General features: G+C 39.4%; 1 protein-coding gene across 4 annotated transcripts in view; it reads right to left on the bottom strand.

The window, feature by feature from the left end:
* Nucleotides 1-5900, bottom strand: part of LOC109076421 (forkhead box protein N3-like) — a 96081-nt gene extending 90181 nt beyond the window's left edge. The window contains exons 1-2 of one of the 4 annotated variants that reach the window (XM_042741997.1): nt 5883-5900; nt 3932-4335 (exon numbers count right to left, since the gene is read on the bottom strand). The gene's annotated coding sequence lies outside the window, so the exon portion shown is untranslated. Of the gene's footprint in view, nt 1-2370; nt 3232-3329; nt 3351-3813; nt 3838-3931; nt 4336-5882 lie in introns of those variants that run through there. The other 3 variants (XM_042742003.1, XM_042742002.1, XM_042742000.1) reach the window with 3 other exon arrangements.
* Between the last annotated feature and the right edge of the window lie 12268 nt (nt 5901-18168).

Below are 18168 nucleotides of genomic sequence, written 5' to 3'. Positions count from 1 at the left end.
TGAGTGACCACATTGCTACTTTAAACTCTTAGACGCACATTAAAACTGAATTAAAAGCGCGTTAACTGCATGACTTCATTGGCGCCGGCCACTAGGTTAAATCCTCCATTGTGCCTGCAGCACAGCACCTTTTGGCCCAGGTGTGAACTTGAGTGTCAATACCATTCTAGAGTCTGTTATTATTTGATTGGCAACGGTCGGCTGGGGATATAATTCCAGTGGATTGGAGAGCCGGTCGTGCACTCACACTGGACCTAAGTGGCCAGCCATTTCAGCAGCAGTTACACTTCTCATTTTTCTCTGCTGGAAACCCAAGTGTTTACATCAAAAGTAAAGTTATTTTTTCCCTTTTTGCAACTAGAGAGGTGCCAAAAATAAGGATAGACTGTGCAAAAAGGAAACAAAACCAAGAGAAAAGGTGGTCTAGAAGGGGATAGAGTTCAATTTTAGATTGAAATGAGACAAGTGTGAGATTCAAAACATGTCTTTGTAGCTCACTCATTTTAAGCCAGAGCTCAGCAAGCAGTAAACGTGCTTCCCAGAGGTACTGCTGCCAAGGGTCTATCATTCATTAGGCTGCCACCATCATCACATGCATTCCAGACACTTAATCACTAAGATAGAGATAAAATAAAAAGCTTGAAGGTCACCAGGGGGAGAGAGCAATAGAGGGGAGATAGCATAGAGGGGTGAAGATGTATGGCCTCATTTTGATTGAGGACGTGACGCTTTCAGTCACACGCGACAGAACACCCGATGAGGAGATGCGTTTTGACTGGAGACCTTTATCACAGACTCCAACGGTTTGCTGAGCTACACATCACAAGGAAACAGCCCTGGAGAATTCAGCCGCAAATCGCAAGCGAAAACATTTAATAGGACTATCTGAGTCTACCCTCTTCCGTATTCACTTTACGCTCTAGAAGGCGCACGACAGTAGAGCGTTGAGCGAAACTCTGAATCTGAACCATCATGCATATTTCCCACTCTTTCCCATCAGGTGTTTTTTTGCCTGTCTACTCCTCTGATGTTTTGACATATTTCTCTGCCTCGTCGAGCGCTCGTCTCCGATTTGCTGTGCTGTTTAATGTTCATGAGGGGCGGCGCAAAACTCGGTCCGTTGACAACCCACTGGCTGTTGTTACAAGATCTCAGACAGACAAAGAAGACGAGGTGCACCGCTGAGGAGCCCCACACTCCACTGCCTCAAAATAAAAAGCGCCTTGACCTCCTCGGCAGCCAGCTTCACCTCTCAACTGTGACGGACGGACGGCGCCCTAGTCTCGTCCCCGTGGCCCAGCGTGCTTGAATAATGCCAACTCTCTGCACGCCCCGGGCCAACAGCCACCCACCATACTGGGAAACTTCTGATGCTTAATCTCCTGAAATGCAAATGTGCCAAATGAGAGATGGGGTCCCCAAAGAGAGCCTGCCATGCTGGCGAGTGTAAACGGACACGGTTAAACCCTCCTCTAAGACCGGCTCAGACTGCACCGACAACCAAATCTGAACTATAATAGTCTCTTTCCGGGCAGGAATTTGTATGGCATTTGAATTTGAAAGGGTGTACGGTGGGGCATACAGATTTGCTCAAGGATACTGGATCTTTCAAGAGGCTTTGTTCTCATGCCATGATGACAACTGCGTTGCACACCAACTGAGGAGAAATTGTCAAGGCAACATGTATCGAATTTCACAAAAGTTCAGAGCAAAGCGATTTCCCTCCCCTCTCCAAACCTCCCACCGAAGACGAAACAAGCGATCCACGACACATCCTCTTACTTTAAAGAAAACAAGCGGCTGACACATTTCCTGCCAACAGGCCCTTTCCTCAGATAACATGAGACTCCCATCAACAGGAAGCCCTTTCACTGGCGGCTCTGCCTCCCTTCGGCACGTCACACAAAACAGCTCCTCAACCCCAGCCCCCACAGCCTCCCCTCCAACTGTTGAGGAAAACTTGCAGAAGATGCTTGCTAAAAACAGTTAGCAAGGAACCGGACTTAAAAGTGTAGGCTGTAGCCTCGAGTCCTTCAAATGCTCTTGGTCTGAGAGGCAGCTTTTAACAGCCTCAACAATACTCTTGAAATCAATTAACTTGCAGCCAGTGGTATCAACATTACACACAGCCTGCCATTACATCAGATCCCACAAATAGCTCTGACCAGATGGACGGACATCGTGCAAACCACGGGAAAGTAGCACACAAACGCACAAACATGCCCTCTAGGCACGGGTCAATGCTTTATATTTGTTAAAAGCCTCCAATTCTGGTGCGCTCACCAGAAGTTTACATGAGTGAGTGCACGAGCGCGGTAACAACATATAAAGGATTTGAGGAAAGTTTGTAAAAAGCAAATCAGAACTCACGTTAAGTGCAGTGTGCATTTGAAGAGCGGTGAGAGAAGGCAACCTTCATAAGGTAAGGGCTGTACTGTTTGAGCAGCTGCTAATAGGAGAACTGGCAGAAGAGTGAGAGAGAGAGAGAGAGAGAGAGAGAGAGAGAGCAGACGCTTTCTGCAGGCTGCTGTGATGACATGCAGGCTTTTTTCCTTTTTTTTAGTAAGGGGGCTTATCTTTGTCTCTATGGTAACTGTGTCTCTGGGTGGTTATTAGAAACCCTGAACTTCCTGTGCATCTGCAGGATCAGCCAATCACGCGCCGTGTTTTCATAGGCGGAGATAGCTCGTGCTATAGGCAGTGAAGAGCGGCCACATGAGGGGGCCATGGAAACAGAGGGTCAGGAAAAACTTACAGCACGGCACGACAGGCCAGTTTGCATAAAACAGCCCAAAACTATCTTCACTGCACTCTACGTATTTATAGAAACATCTAGTGACTAAAGTAGGTTATAAATCCTAGAGCTCATTTTTTCCAGCAAAACAGCCTCCATGCCATAAGCTTTTTCCAAATAGGACAATGCCATCAAGGTATTTCAGTATTTTTAAGACGAAAATGGAAACTCTTGCAGAAAGCACAAGCTCAGCATCGCGAATTCCCAGAAAGAACTTGCCATAGCACTGTGGTAAAGAGACTTGCAGACGGACAACCACAGAAAGCTCAGAGCTCAGCATAACAGCCAGAGTTACCAGAGTCCAGCTGTAATGACAATAAATCCACAGGATGTGCTGTGTACCAACACACTCATGCGGTTTGTTTTAACAGCAGACTGTGGATGAGCAGATCTTAATGCTCATGAATGCAAATGAACAGAGAGCATGCAGGATTACAGTTGCAAGGCAAAGAGCTGACATGGAGCATGCATCCAGGACAGGACTTTCAGCTGTTGTGCACAGAAAAGACAGCTGAACTGGAGAACTGCAACTTACTATCAGATTACCATGAGAAAGCTTCGTTTTCCCAGTATTCTCCTCAGTTTAAGCGGGTTTGGAGCAATGGTGCTCACTTCTTCCCTGCGCTGACTTCTTCCCTGTTTTCCACCTAGCGAGCACATTCAAACTTCACTCGGTGGTTGCTTTATTTAACACCGCATTTGTTGACAAGTCTCGGAGCAAAGTTCCCCATGCAGAACCCTGGGTGCTGAACTCGAGAACATCAAATACAAACAATCCCGACCAGAACAGAGTGCCCTACCCCCTGAGGGCGAGACGCATCAACCGGTCTACTAGGACAGCAAGGGAATGACCCCCGAGGAACGCTCAGCAAGAGCCGATCTAGACCTCTTCCAGCACTGTTTACAGCTGCAACGACTTCCATTCCTCAGTGACAGGAGCGTGCCCTCTTTCCTGTCTCTGCTGTCACAATATTTCATCCGGTGTAAGTAGCACATGTCCCACACGTAACTAGACTCACCAGCCAGGAGTTCCCAGCGGCATCTATATGCCCACGAACGCTCTTGCACGCCGGCTGAATAACAAAAAAACACAAATCACTCACATATTACACCAAGAATGATCAATCACACACAAACCTTTTAATCCAGATCGTCCCCTGATTGGCTGCCTCCGCATGAGCTCCAGATTTTTAAATCCGACTGGTTAATCCCTCCATTTCTCTCAGATTCAGTATTTCAGCAGTGACCACAGTGGGCTCTAACATTCACTTGGCTTTTCTCTCTCCCTCCCTCTTTCACTCTCTCTCTTTGCACTCTGTTCTGAGACCGCTCACTGAGCTCTAGAACTAAGGGAGCCTGATGAGGAGGCAAGAGACTCGCTGGGTCCTAGTGTCTCTGGTGTTAACTGAAAGAATGTCATTGTTTTATGTGTAACCCAGGGCTACACTCTACAGACGGCTGATAAGTCCTGCGCTGTGCCAGATCCACTGCTGGGCTATTTGTAGATGGATAGAGATGGAGAGCTGTTCGATATCCATTACCTGGAAAACAATATAATAGTTGAAAGATCATTTACAAACATAAAATAATAAAAATCATTTTCTTACTCAGTATGCTTGTGTTGTCTGCAGTATAAATATCTAAACATACTGAAAAATATCTTAAAGTGAATGTATCTTGTTTTTAGCTTTTGTTTATTTGCAAAATGACATAAGATAGCAAAACCTGTTTTAGAGAAGTTAAAGCAAAACTCAATGAGGCTTTGGTAATAAAACCCAAAACAAAATATGGTTCCATCCAAATTAGTTTTTTTCTTTATTTGTCTTACTCCATTGTCGATTAGATTTCTCTTGAAAAAGACTTTTTTTTTTCAAGTAAATATATCTTGTTTTATCAATCATGACAGGTTTTTACTGTAAACGATATTGATTTTATTTATTTTTTCTCAATCTAGAGGTCATGGAAACTGACCTCCTTTTAGCATTTTCCCCATTTGCTCAACTTTATTAGAATATTTGCTTTGCATACTTGTAACTTGTGTGCTACATTCCTAGTCTCCTGGAGAAATACAGTACGATAGCTAAAAGTGGTTATTCACTGATAAGATTTCTGTCTTCATTGTAAGATCTAAAATTTAATCTGCAGGTTTAACATCAATGATATCATGTGACTAATTGCAATGCAGCAAGAATAAATAGATGCAACATAAAATACTGTATGGTTTGATAGCTACTGCATAGCTTTAGTAAAAGAATGGTGCACAGGTCATATTTATTGGTTTTATATTTGATGGTACTTTTTGGAGACTGACAGTACAAATCTACTGATGTCTAAGGAAAAGCGCATCTTGAATATTCTACTTAACATCTGTTATACATGAAGATGAGCTGATGAGAGTATTTATTTGAAATAGTCCTTTAAAGGGTTCATATCTGACCATGTACTGAGATTTTTTTTTTTTTTTTTTACCTCTAATTCAAATAAATTGCTTAAGCATATCATAACGAAATCCTTCCATGACATCAGCAGCATGCAAGCATGCAAATCATTTCCATTACCAAATTTTTATTTCTTTCCAAAAGGTCAAAACCCCTACTTTTATCTCCCTCTCTATCCTTATAAAACATACTGAAAACAAAAGCCTAATTTTAGCTCTACCCTTCAAAACATACTAATATTTAAACCCCAAATCCTTTGCTACCACTCTGAAGTGTTTGCTGTTGCAAACGTGGCAGCAGTGCTAAAACTATTATGTGCACGGACACTACAGCCAGGGCTATAAATATAAGCAACACATGGAGCGGCAGACTGCAAAACAGGGGGAAATTTGGGCGTCTTATATCTGTCAAGAGCTGCACGAATCAGGCCGCCGGCCATATGATCAGCCTGGAGGCTGAATCCACCTCCTCAGCAGGGAGCTTTGTAACTGTGCTTCTCGTTTCTTTAAAAAAAAAAAAAAAAAAAACAGATTGGGCGGGGGGGCTTGTAAAATATCCTGGATGCTTATGTGAAAAATGCCTCGTGAGGATCATAAAGTGTCTAAATAACAGTTGCCTAATGTGCTCACAATGTAAACTCAGTTGCTTACCGCAAATCTTGGGGGCCCCCTGTGAACCATGAGATGGGGCTCTGGACACAAGTGCATGCATCATGCAACAGTGTTTCTTCTCAGGAGTGAACAGCATCTGATGGACATAGACAGTCATGTTATTTTGGCCAATTTTTCTTCTCTCAAATCCTTATTTTTATCTATTTATATGCAGATATATCTTTCTAAATTTAGTTTCAGCCAGTAGAGTATGCACATTCTAACCAGTTAGTAAACAATTACATGCATGATCATTTTTTTCCATGATTGTGATTTCTTTGTAAACACATTTATGTTGAATTTGCACAACATTAAAAAGCCAAGCAACACAATATAGTACCTGCTTTCGTGCAACATGTACGCAGCGTAAATTTGCACTGTATCTGAGGTTTAACCCTAACATATTTGGCTCATAATGGCTTGAGGGTCCAATGTTTGACAGTGTGTATATACAGCTGAATTGTGAGCACATCTTTACTATAACAAAAACTGTGTAAAGGGAAACAAATGCCTGTGTCCTTGACTGATGTGTAAAAAAACAGAGCTACTGGCTTTTATGTTTCGTGAATGAAGCCAGACTTGTGAGCATGAGAGCTTTCCAAAACTGTACATTTTCAGATCAAGCAGTTAAACGTTAAAAAAAAAAAAAAACATTTCAGTAAAACATTTCACCAACTGAGCTGCCAAATGCTCTGGCCTCTGAATGTCTGGCAAAAAGATCCAGCTTTTCCAGCAGCTGTAGGATGGAATTCTGTTTGTGTGTCCCAGTTCAAGTGCCACTAAACATATAAAAATAATAGCGCATCTATAAGGTAAAATCTGTATAAGTTGAAATGTAGCAAAAAGTGATTTACCCATTTTTTTATATATATATATTAACATAAATTAATGACTCTCATAATTAAAAAACTTATCATGAGAGCAAATGCACATCAAAATTTTGCCTTATTAAACAAACGTATAAAGTAAGATTAGATGAACAACGATATTACACACCTGTGATTGCACATCAGTTGAATTCTATATTAATGTGCACTCACACTCATCTATAATCATTATGTTGCTTGGCAACCATAAACAGCCAACAGTTGAGCTAATGAACTATATTACTTAGCAGGAGGATTGTTTATGATCATTAACAAATGTAATTATTTATTGAATATAAGTGTCTGCTATTATATTGATGTTGCCATTTAATAAAAACAATAAGCCACTTGAGGATGTTACAATGATTTTTCCATATCACATTTCCCATCACCCTATGTTAAAATAAGTGGCTTACTGTTTAAATGTAAATTGTACAGAGAAGTGCTACATAAGCACTCTAGTAAACTTTGAGAGAATAAACAAAGTGGGAATTTAAAAAAAAAATGCTTATGTCAATGACACTGTTGTTGATACAGAAATGAATTAGTGTCCATACCTTTCCTATATCACAATCTTTTTCGCTGTACTCATTTAAATTATTTACATACAGCAGTCATAAGAATAACACAATTAATGGTCCTCTCAGTTAATTACTCCACCTTCCTCTGTCACATCTTCGAATGCATTTGAAAAAAAAAAATACAAAGCCCAGATGAATGTCTTCATCATATAATACTTTGCCCAAGGCACTTAAGTGAATTAATGTAGCATAATTCCTGAGCAAAGTGCTTGCTTGGTGCAATCAAAGGATTAGAAATATGCATTTTTCAAATGATATTTCAGGCAACACTTACTGAGAATAAAATATGAATGTGTCTCTGAACTTAGCAGAACCCTGGTAAACAGTTTTGGTTGTTGCCTACAACCAAGAAGTGATTTCTGTGTGGTTTCATTTTCTATTGCGAAACCTGTTCAGTGAAAACAGAAAGCAGAAAATTTAATTTGGTTGGAAAATCCTTGAAATTATCTCTGTGTATGATATAAGAATTTGATTAATATCAGTAGGGTGAATTTTACAAAACCTTTCAACACCAACATCAAAACCAAGAAAGAAGAAATCAAGAAATATTTCTTTTGTAAGAAAATGAAACCTATTTTAAAATCATTTAAATGCTAAATGCTGCATTCATCCTGTATTATTTATGCTGCATTATCCGAGTCAAACCTACCTGAGCAAAAATGACCTGTACACAAGAGATGCAAGAAATGGAACAGTGGCCTTGCATGAGTATGAATATGATCCAGGAGCATAATAGGATATAATGCAAACCATACTACTTAAACCACTCAACTGATAAAACTCAATAAAAATTGTTTACACAGCAGAGGTGGATCTGCGCACATCTTTAACTACTGCTCTGTTTTCTCTGCACTCGTGGCAGAAAATAACTCAAGAGAGCGCATATAAGACTTGCTCCCCCATAATTGAAATAAGTGGTGAAATCCGTTAGCTTCAAATCCTCCCAGTGCGATTCAGGGATGGGTAACTAGTCTCACACTATGAGCTGAAATGTTCTTTCACGGGGATGCAGCATCAACTCATATCTATAATGTGACACAAGGGACAATAACCATTATTATAATCTATTGAAGTCTGGGAAGCTAATAGACACCCAAAACAGAATGAGCCGGCACTGCCTCGCTGCTGGGGAGAAACGAGGGTGATTGTTTTTCACTCTCTGCGAGAGTGTGAGCAAAGAGCAGGGAGAACGAGTGATGGATCTAGCACAGCCACGCGCCTGCCGACCGAAAAATCAATCACAGTAATGGCTGGCGCTTCCGCAACGATTCTCCCGCAGAATGAAACGCAGCTTTAATGTGATATGCAAACAATAAAAACGGAGTGCAATTCTTTTTCAATAAAAGAAGGCACTTTTCACACAACAAACGCAGCATGAACAGGAAACTAATGTCGCCATCCCTCCATCCATCCGTCTGTCTCACTCTTTCTCAGGGAAAAGCACTTGTAGACAGAGTCGTCTCTGACGAATGTACTGCTGGAAGACAGAACAGGTCATGTTAACTGCTGTCTCTAGAATAGCGTGCAGTAGTGCCTATGGCTACGCTAAGGACATAAAAACAGTTCCTGTGAGTACAAACCTTGCTATATGACACATGATGGCTCTCTAAGTGTCCAGGGGCTTTCACCACCAGGCACATCCTGATGTGATCATGCGGGCCAAAGTAATCCATCCATTGTTTTTTTTTTTTTCTTTTTTTCATTCTTCATGCGGGGGACACACACAGTGCAGATGGCATAATTTGTTGAGATCCTCACCCGGCTAATGGCCTAAAGCCCAAGTGGGTCATTTGCGCAGAGAAATATTGGGCCTTTTGTCCACTCAATCCTCACACACAACCTACACTCACCTACTGTACTACAGCGCCAACAGCCAGCCACAGGCATTTGGATCAAGGACATGGTGGGTTTGAATTAATTCAGTACATTAAAATTTGTGGAGCATAGCTGAGATTTTATAGCTGGTAACAACTGAGTGGAATCTAGACTATTCATTTGTTTTATTGAAAGTGCGGCTATCAGCAGTTATGTGAAACAAAAGAAACAAAAGAAAATGATTACAAATATGCCTGGAAAACTTCCCATGCAACACGGTTTTACTATAGGAATAATGTTATAATAAATGCATTCAAAGCAATCTATTCAGGACACTATTTTAACAGAAATACAAATGTTTGATGATTACTATAGAGTTACTGAAAATAGCACTGTTAAACTATAAAAAATAAAATAAAAAAAATTCACAATGATTAAATAAAAACGGTTTGAGACCAGAAATAAGATCTTACCATACTTTAGGCCCATCATATATCACTGCGCAAGAGCATCTGCTTTTCTCCATCAGATCTGCATGACTTCAACTGGAAGTAATCAAACCTTTAAGAGTCATTTAAATGCAGTGGATGAAAAATAATTAACAGGTGTTTGCATGTATTTAAGCCTCGTGAGAGTACCAGAATTTAAACGTCAAAGGTTGACAGCACATACATTATACATTAGCCACAGGTGGAAAATAAAATGTGCCGGAAAATCAGTGCCATTTAATAAATATCTGCACAAAATTGAAAATCTAATTGAATATGTGTGCGCGTGTGTCATGCGGGATTCGCTTTGACACACTCCGCTGCATGTTCCCCGATAAAACATTAATGAGAAGAACGCACAACATTTATAATGTTTGCCTCTCACCCTGATCATAACATTACCAAGACATAATTTGATATTTTTACTGAAACATTTTAGAAAAGTTACTCACTGAGCTCAAGCCTGTCGAGACGTGCAGCAGATAATGTGTGTAAAAGCACTATTTCTGTGGAAATCAAACCTTCCCTTCATGGAAATCATATTTCATAGAAATTTTAATTTTTTATTATTTAAAACAAATCAATGATTGTGTTCATCTACTGGACAGATAGTGAGGGATAGATAGGAAGGTGGATAGGTGGACAGACAGATAGACAGATAGACAGATAGATAGATAGATAGATAGATAGATAGATAGATAGATAGATAGATAGATAGATAGATAGATAGATAGATAGATAGATAGAAAAAAGTTGCAGGTTCACATTCATCAGGGTGATCGATAAACAAGCAAAACAAATAAATTGCAGCTTTCCCCAGTATATTGGAAAACCATATTTTCTTCCTTCCTCTGGAGAGTTCTCATCAGATTTGCTGCAAGATATGTATTTTCTGTAAGCAGTCGCATCATATTAGTCAGCACGGCCTTAACAGGACTCTACCTTCCCTAGTATCCAGCTCCCTTAAATTTATGATTCATTCGTGCCTGAGGCAAAGGCAAAGGAACTAGTTTCTTTAAAAGTGGGCCAGAAGCGTGGGGCCAGTGTGAAGCCGCTCTCCAAATGGAGCCCTCTCTGAAAACACAGAAAGAGAGAAGGGGATTACAGACACAATACTCGGCAATGTTCTCCGTAGTCAAAACTCCCAAGGGTCTGCTTGAGTCCTCAACTTTATTGATCGACTTTATGTACCACTTTCCCTCCTCCTGCTCCCCTCCATCTTTTTGTTTTCTCAGTGTCACCCTGTATGCTCACCGTGCCAAGTAAGAACTCCAGATCTGTTTGTAAAGGCCTTGGAGTGCCGTTCATTTTCTTCTTGTGCTTGAAAGCCTTTGAGGTAAGAACTCAGCTCCAGGTAATTGCCTCTTAGATCAGTGAACACGAGTGCTTATTCCTCGGGTTTGAAATATTGAGTGGCTAATTTGATTGCTGGTTGAATGAAACAGTGCGATGTGCAGCTCAAATTCATAAAAGTACGTTAGTCAAATGATGTCAGGAGTATTGCTGATCAGAATCCGTCGGATCATTGTGGTGACAATCTGACTGCCCTCAAAGAAACTTCCCGGTCATTTATTGCAGGGGTTTCTTCTAGGGATGTGCACAATGACTAATTTGACTTGTTTAAATGGAAGTTTTGTATCTGACTAGTCGACTAGTCTAAAAGCAAGAAACCCCCAAAAGATGGTTAGAAAAAAAAACGTTGTGCGTGCATGTACTGTATATAATAGCCTACATTTGAAATACTAATCTATGAATCACACTGTACGAATTCCACTAAAAATAGGTCACAATTATGCTGTACTCTTTCTTGCCTCACGTTATCATTATTTAATTTTAGGTGGTCGTTAAAAAGAAAAAAAAAAGAAGAAAAAAGAGAAGAGAACACACTCAACTTCAGCCGATGCTTATTTATTAAAATAAGCTGGGGAAATTCAGAACAATGAAAACATCAATCAATAGCCTGACAGAATTCTTCATCTTCATATAGGCTAACATTAAATTAAATAAATTAAATTAAATTTATGCATTTAGCAGACGCTTTTATCCAAAGCGACTTACAGTGCATTCAGACTATCAATTTTTACCTATCAAGTGTTCCCGGGCAATCGAACCCCCAACCTTGTGCTTCGTAACGCAATGCTCTACCACTTGAGCTACAGGAACACTATTAGCTAACATATTAAAACACAAGACAAAAACAATAGGGAATTTTATAGCGCAAAGTCAAATATATTTTTTATATGTGCTTAGAGGAATTTATTCGCAAAATGCATTTTCCCATTATTCACATTAATCCTTTTTCGCACAAGTCAAAAACCACCTCAAGCGAGCGTAAAAACTTTTTTTGTGAATTAAGGGATTTTTATTCTAAATTTGGCATTTCCATCACTCGTTTCTCATTCGATACTTCAAAATGCACATTAAAACAGGTTGATGGAAACATGTTCCTGCACTTGAAAAAACGTAGAGATAATGAAAAGCAAGCCAACAGAATTTCGGAAAGCGCCTGGACATCACGCAGCACCACCAAAGTGGGTCTTCAAGAATAGACGGCGCGGACGGGATCGCAGCGGCGGCGGGCTGTAGTGATTGACATTAGCTGGCTTTCGCTAGTCTCTAAGCTAACACCGATGTGCCTGTAACGAATATGATAGAGCGATGCATTTTGATAGTAACATAACCAATGTGATAGTAACATAAAATGATGGTAATTTGAAGGATAATCATGTTTTGTTTTTTTCTGTCGTGTAATCAACTATTGTTTTCAGTGTCGACTAGTAGGAGCTGTACCGTTTAGTCGACTAGAGCCACACATCCCTAGTTTCTTCCCAGTGTATATGATTAATTGCCCTTCTCAAATGAACTCTGCTACTTCTTTATTTTGAATGCATGAACAGCTTCTTAGGAATTTAGATTCCTGAATATGTGATTCCTATTACTGAATTTTTTTTTATTTTTTTTTTATTAAAAAAAAGTTCACTCAGGAGGTCTACAAATATAAAAAAAAAAATTAATAATTTAAATTTATATATATATAAAAAAGGCATGTTTTGGGGTGGGTCATGCCAAAGGTAAATGGATAACAAACAGAAATTCACAAAACTCTAATTATGATTTCAACAATACCTTGACTTGGTTGTTATTATTACCCTATGCAGCTGTGCCAAAAATAAACATGACCTTCTTCCAATGGACTGGCTGTCTACTCTTCCTAAATAGTCTGTGTATTTGTCTGTGTCCCCATTTTATCAATGTCAATAATAAGTCGTGAGCTGGTTAATCTTCCAGCTTAGCTTGAACGCTTATGTTGGTCATGCAGTGTGGCTTTTCATTAGTAGAGCATATCAGTATTGTTTAAAAATTATTAATTTGGCCAAAATCAGCTTTATTCTGCTAAAATGATATAAAGGGAGAACTTAGATAAAAATCATGTGTCCCTGAAAACAAATAAAATGTTAATTATTTTAGCAAATAAACTGATTGTCATTCAGCTTAAAGTTAACATCCATTACATGGGAACCATGGATTGCAATTCTGGATGATCCAGCTACAAATGTGGATCTATTTCTACTGAAAGTGTAAACAGAGGGAACTGACCAGAAAAATTCACACAATAGTATCAGACACTGTCTTAAAATCTGCTTGTGTGAGCCATTTGTCCATGATGCTGAGAAATTGAATGTTTAAATCAATAAACGAGCAACGTGAATGCATCAAATTCTGATATTAAACCTATTGATTAGCTTTAATTCATTAGCGTAGCAACAGAAAAGGCTTGTTGGAACATAATTATTTAATGTTGGTGCAATAATGAATCAAAGGCAGTGAAACAGAACAGCACCTTTAAACATAATATGGTGATAAGAGTCTCTTCAGTGGCTGCCAGTGTGATATTTACACAAGCTAATTGAGCCAAACCCTCTGATATACAGCAATATGGGTTTTAGCTCTGTTTGCACATATAATTAGAGTTCAGAGACTCTGCACCCAGCCACCAAGGCATGAAGTAAAACAAATCTTGTGGGGTGCTTGAAGGCCACATTTGTTGCATTCAACACCATATGCAGCCATGAGACTTAAAGTGACTTAAATGTATCCTTTCAAAGCCCTTCGTGAGATTAAGGTCTTCCTATAGCATAAAAAGACATTATATTCTCAATTAATATATTACAATATTACATTAAGTGCCTTCATTAAAGTGACTTCAGAGAATAATTGCATCATTAATGTGACTTCAAAGACTAATCAGCGGTAAATTTCTAATTTACTAATGATGCATGTGCCATTTCTCTACATGCATAAGGCAGATCCATTCATTTCTACAATAAGCACCTAATGGATTGTGTATTTTATCTTGGAAATCTTACTATCCTGTTGCCACACTACTGTTAACATCAACACAGCAACATCAGTGCAGTTGAATTTAAGGCAGGATTATCTGTTTGTCCAATGGCATGAGTGAGTATTCGAGAAATCTGTTCGAAAACATATTTGTCATTTTATTGCAATTCTATTTGGAAACACCAGCGGCAAAGCAAGTAAAACATTTATCTGGATATAAAGGTTTCGAAGATCTGTTGGATTTCCTGAACCTATAAAACGTCTTGAAGTGGCACATAAAATAAGAGAAAAAAAATCAATTGAAACAACCCTTCAAACCAAAGATGTAAATGGGTCTCATTCCATCCATGTAGTTTCATACCTCATTAAGCTAATATACAAATAAACGAAGAACATGTCTTTAATTTTTGAACGTGATGAGTAATCTAGTACCGTGAGGAGATGCTGCGTCTGTTTCGTCAGTTCGTGTGAGTAAATCACCCTTCATTTTTCATCCATTCTCTCCATTATGTTTGGGCTCTTGTGTGGCTAAACACAGCTTTAGGGAAAGAAAAGGAGGAAAGTATCTATAAATCATGTTTAATAGGCCCCCCATAAGGAAATCAATATGCTCATAGCGCCTTGGAATGTGCCTTCACCGTCGGCATTTATCAGTGACTGTCAGCCTTTACAAAAACTAGCTTGGAACAGAAATTTTATACCTTTAACCCCAATACAGATGGTAGCCAACCAAATGGAAAATTCAGAATTAGGCTGCCTTCGATTTTAATCTTAATCTTGATCACTCAGATTACATAAAAGTATCATAGACATAATCTCAGATTAGAAAGCAAGGTTTAAAATATGTCCTTACCTCTCTCTTGGTCACTAAGACTTCCTTGAGGAGCATATTTGGTGTAGAAAATGTTTTTTTTCCTTTTTGCCTTTCATTGATACAAAATTGTAGCGGTGACTTGAAACAATGAAGAAGATGGTAAATATGAGAAAATCTGACAAGACCGATACTACCTTGTGTCATTCATGTGAACACCTCGGTTCAAAGCACCTGCTAGGTCAACAGTTAGGCCACGACTCATGTACATATTTGGGCACCGAACCTCAAAAATACCAATTACGTTGAATTTCAAACACACAGTCGATAAATTTTCTCTCTAGACTTTGTTTTAAAGAGCGTCATGTTAACAATGACTTGACTTTCAGTAGCAGCGGTGACAACAGCATGAACAAGCTGCTCCTGACAGGTCTGCTCAGACCGAACTACACAAGAACACCACAAAGACGGCACTGATGGACTGCAACAGAGCTTCTCGTCTTCCACAGATAGAGCGCTCTGTGGCAACGCTGTTTCTACTAGCAGGTTGAGAAGGGAGCAAGGTCCCTCATTTGTATCTGCCAGTCCTGATTAATGATATTTCATCCTTACCATGTTCGCTTGTTCTTTTTTTTCCTCAACCCCAACTATCTCTCTGTGTTTCTCTCTCATGCTCATTTTAATACAGATACACCAAGCTGGTACAAGCAGGACTTATTGATGATACCTAGACATACGATGCTTCTAAACAGTCCATGACACATGCAGACATGCAGTCCGTGACATCACCCGTAGATTTCTGAAGAGCGTTTTTGAAGCTCAAAGTGGGCGGAGCGGGCCGTCGCCATCTTGGCAGCGCATCACTCCTGGATAATCGAAAATGGTCAAAGAGGCGGGAGCTGTTTACTGAAGCCACGCCCACCTAGCTCAACGGTGGTGACAGCAGCGGCGATCCACCTGTCACTCAAGTGACCACGCTCTTAATTATGCAGAACTTTAAGGTTTAATATAATTTAAACGGATGAGTTATAAAAAAATTCACCCCCTCACAGTTGTCATGAAGGGCAAAATTAGCTATATAGACCAAAACCACTTTTTGTACCAGGCTGTAAACACATTTTTTTCCGGCCATAAAGTTGGGCATTTTAACATGGGAAGTTAATGGGACTGACTCCCTTTTAGAGACAGCCTCTAGCGGCCAGTTGATGAATTGCACTTTTAGTCACTTCCTTGATGGTTTCACGAGAGAGACCGGAAGGTTGCCGCTCGATGCAGACCTATACATGTGGAAACAGACTAACTCACATGTGCACATCAGATTGTAAGAGGACTAATAAAAGTAAAGTGATTGCACATCTCAGCTTCTCCTACAGAGAAACACAGGAAGGATGACATGTTAGTGCTGTATCTAATTTTCAGCTACATCTACTCAATATAAAAACCAGGGAATTTGGGGCATAGAAGTCTATGTAGACTAGGGGTGTCACAATATAGTATTGATGGCAACCATGATATTTAAAAAAAATTAAGTAGTGATATCATGTTTCTACTACACAATGGTAATATTGTAAATATTCCAGTGTCTGTCTGGTTGACACTTCAACATGGTAGGTGGAGAAAATGCATCTTAACACTGGATGCCAACCATGATTGTGTAGAAAAAAAAGAGGAGGACAATCTCATCTGAAAAACTGCCACTCAGTGTTGTTATTTTTGTACTTTGCGCAGTTATGGTTAAATGCTTGTATTTATTGGCCAAATTTAAGAAAATAAATAAATAAATAAACAAAGTTAAAGATAAATTTGGTTGATGGCACTATTAACGTTTTTTTTTTTTTGTGATTTTTAAATATAATTTATATATATATATATATATTGTACATGCTCATTTCCTCTATTTCCTTCTATTTGACATTTGGATTACCTTTGCTGTCATTAAATGCTCAAAGTTTATCTTTCTAAATACTAATAATTTAATAAAATAAAACAAAAAATATTTAGTTAATGTCAAAATATTTTTCATACTGTACATTTTATGATGCCTACATTCAATTGTAGCATTTACAATGGTTGATTTTACTTTATAATCTTTTTATTATTATTTCTAATTTATTCGTAAATGACTGATTGTACAGCAGTGATATCATCGCAGCATGGGTCTCCCTCAAAGCTGACTGCAAAGTAACACCTAAAATGCTAACAGAAACCACAAAGTTAAAAATGAGGCCCCACTGTAACTTGTTAACATTGGATAAACTGAGTGATTGATTGTATTGAGTATCTAAACTTAAAGGGGTCATATGATGCTGCTAAAAAGAACATTATTTGGTGTAATGAAATGTTTATGCGGTTTAAGGTTCAAAAAGCACATTATTTTCTACATGCTGTACATTATTGTTTCTCCTCTATGCCCCACCTTCTGAAACGCGTCGATTTTTACAAGGCTCATCGGTCTGAAAAGTGAGGTGTGCTCTGATTGGCCAGCTATCCAGTGCGTCATGATTGGCCGAATACCTCAAGCATGTGACAGAAATGGACCACCGCTACGTCCACGGTGAAAGCAGATCCGGCAAGCCACAGTGCAAAGTTGACGTATTTCCTCAGCGACCAGCATGGATCAGCTACAGGCATGACAAAGCGGATATCGTCCTCTTTCGGAAGGCCAAACAAAGTAGTTTTGCTTTCACAGTGAAACACACAGCGTCTAAACGTAATGGCGGCGGTGGCCACAACAATACTACAACGAGAATAAAAGGTACGCCTTCTTTCTTTGCGTGAACATCTGGGCGGCGTTATGCAAAGCTTCCCACATAGTGATGTAGAGATGTGGGGGTGTGTTAGAACGAGCCGTTTTAGGGGGTGTGGACAAGTCTTAACTTTTATAAAGAACATCTCTTTGGATTTGAAACTTTAGTCTTTGCAACTTTATGCACCAAGAGCTTGTAAAAAACCAAAGCATGGTTTGTTGTAAAGCCAAATAGTCAACAACCCATTAATAACCAGCACAGCATTCCAACAAACACACCTCTTTCAGAGGCTTTTTTCATTTGCCAGACCATGTTAAATCTTATCATGCATTCGCTTCCTGGGTGAGTGTGGAATTATTTTCAAATACGTTTGGTCTTGTCCACAACTGTCAATTGTTGAATTCTTTTTCTCGCTATCAGCTCATAGCAGCTCCATGGCATGAAAAAGAATGAGAAAAATAGAAAAGCTATCCTCATCGGCAGAAAAAGAGCTACTGAGAACACAAAGGAACACTGTCTATTCCCTCAAACGCCTGGCACAAACAACAGGCACACAATGTGTTAATCTACAGCTCTTTGCACTGTTGGCAAGGCTTAGACTGAAGCCACGTCGCAAGACAGCTCTACCTTCTTTCCT

The sequence above is a fragment of the Cyprinus carpio genome, chromosome B17 (genome assembly GCF_018340385.1).
Source record: "Cyprinus carpio isolate SPL01 chromosome B17, ASM1834038v1, whole genome shotgun sequence".
In the NCBI taxonomy this organism is placed as follows: Eukaryota; Metazoa; Chordata; class Actinopteri; order Cypriniformes; family Cyprinidae; genus Cyprinus; species Cyprinus carpio.
This window is presented reverse-complemented; position numbering and strand designations above follow the sequence as displayed.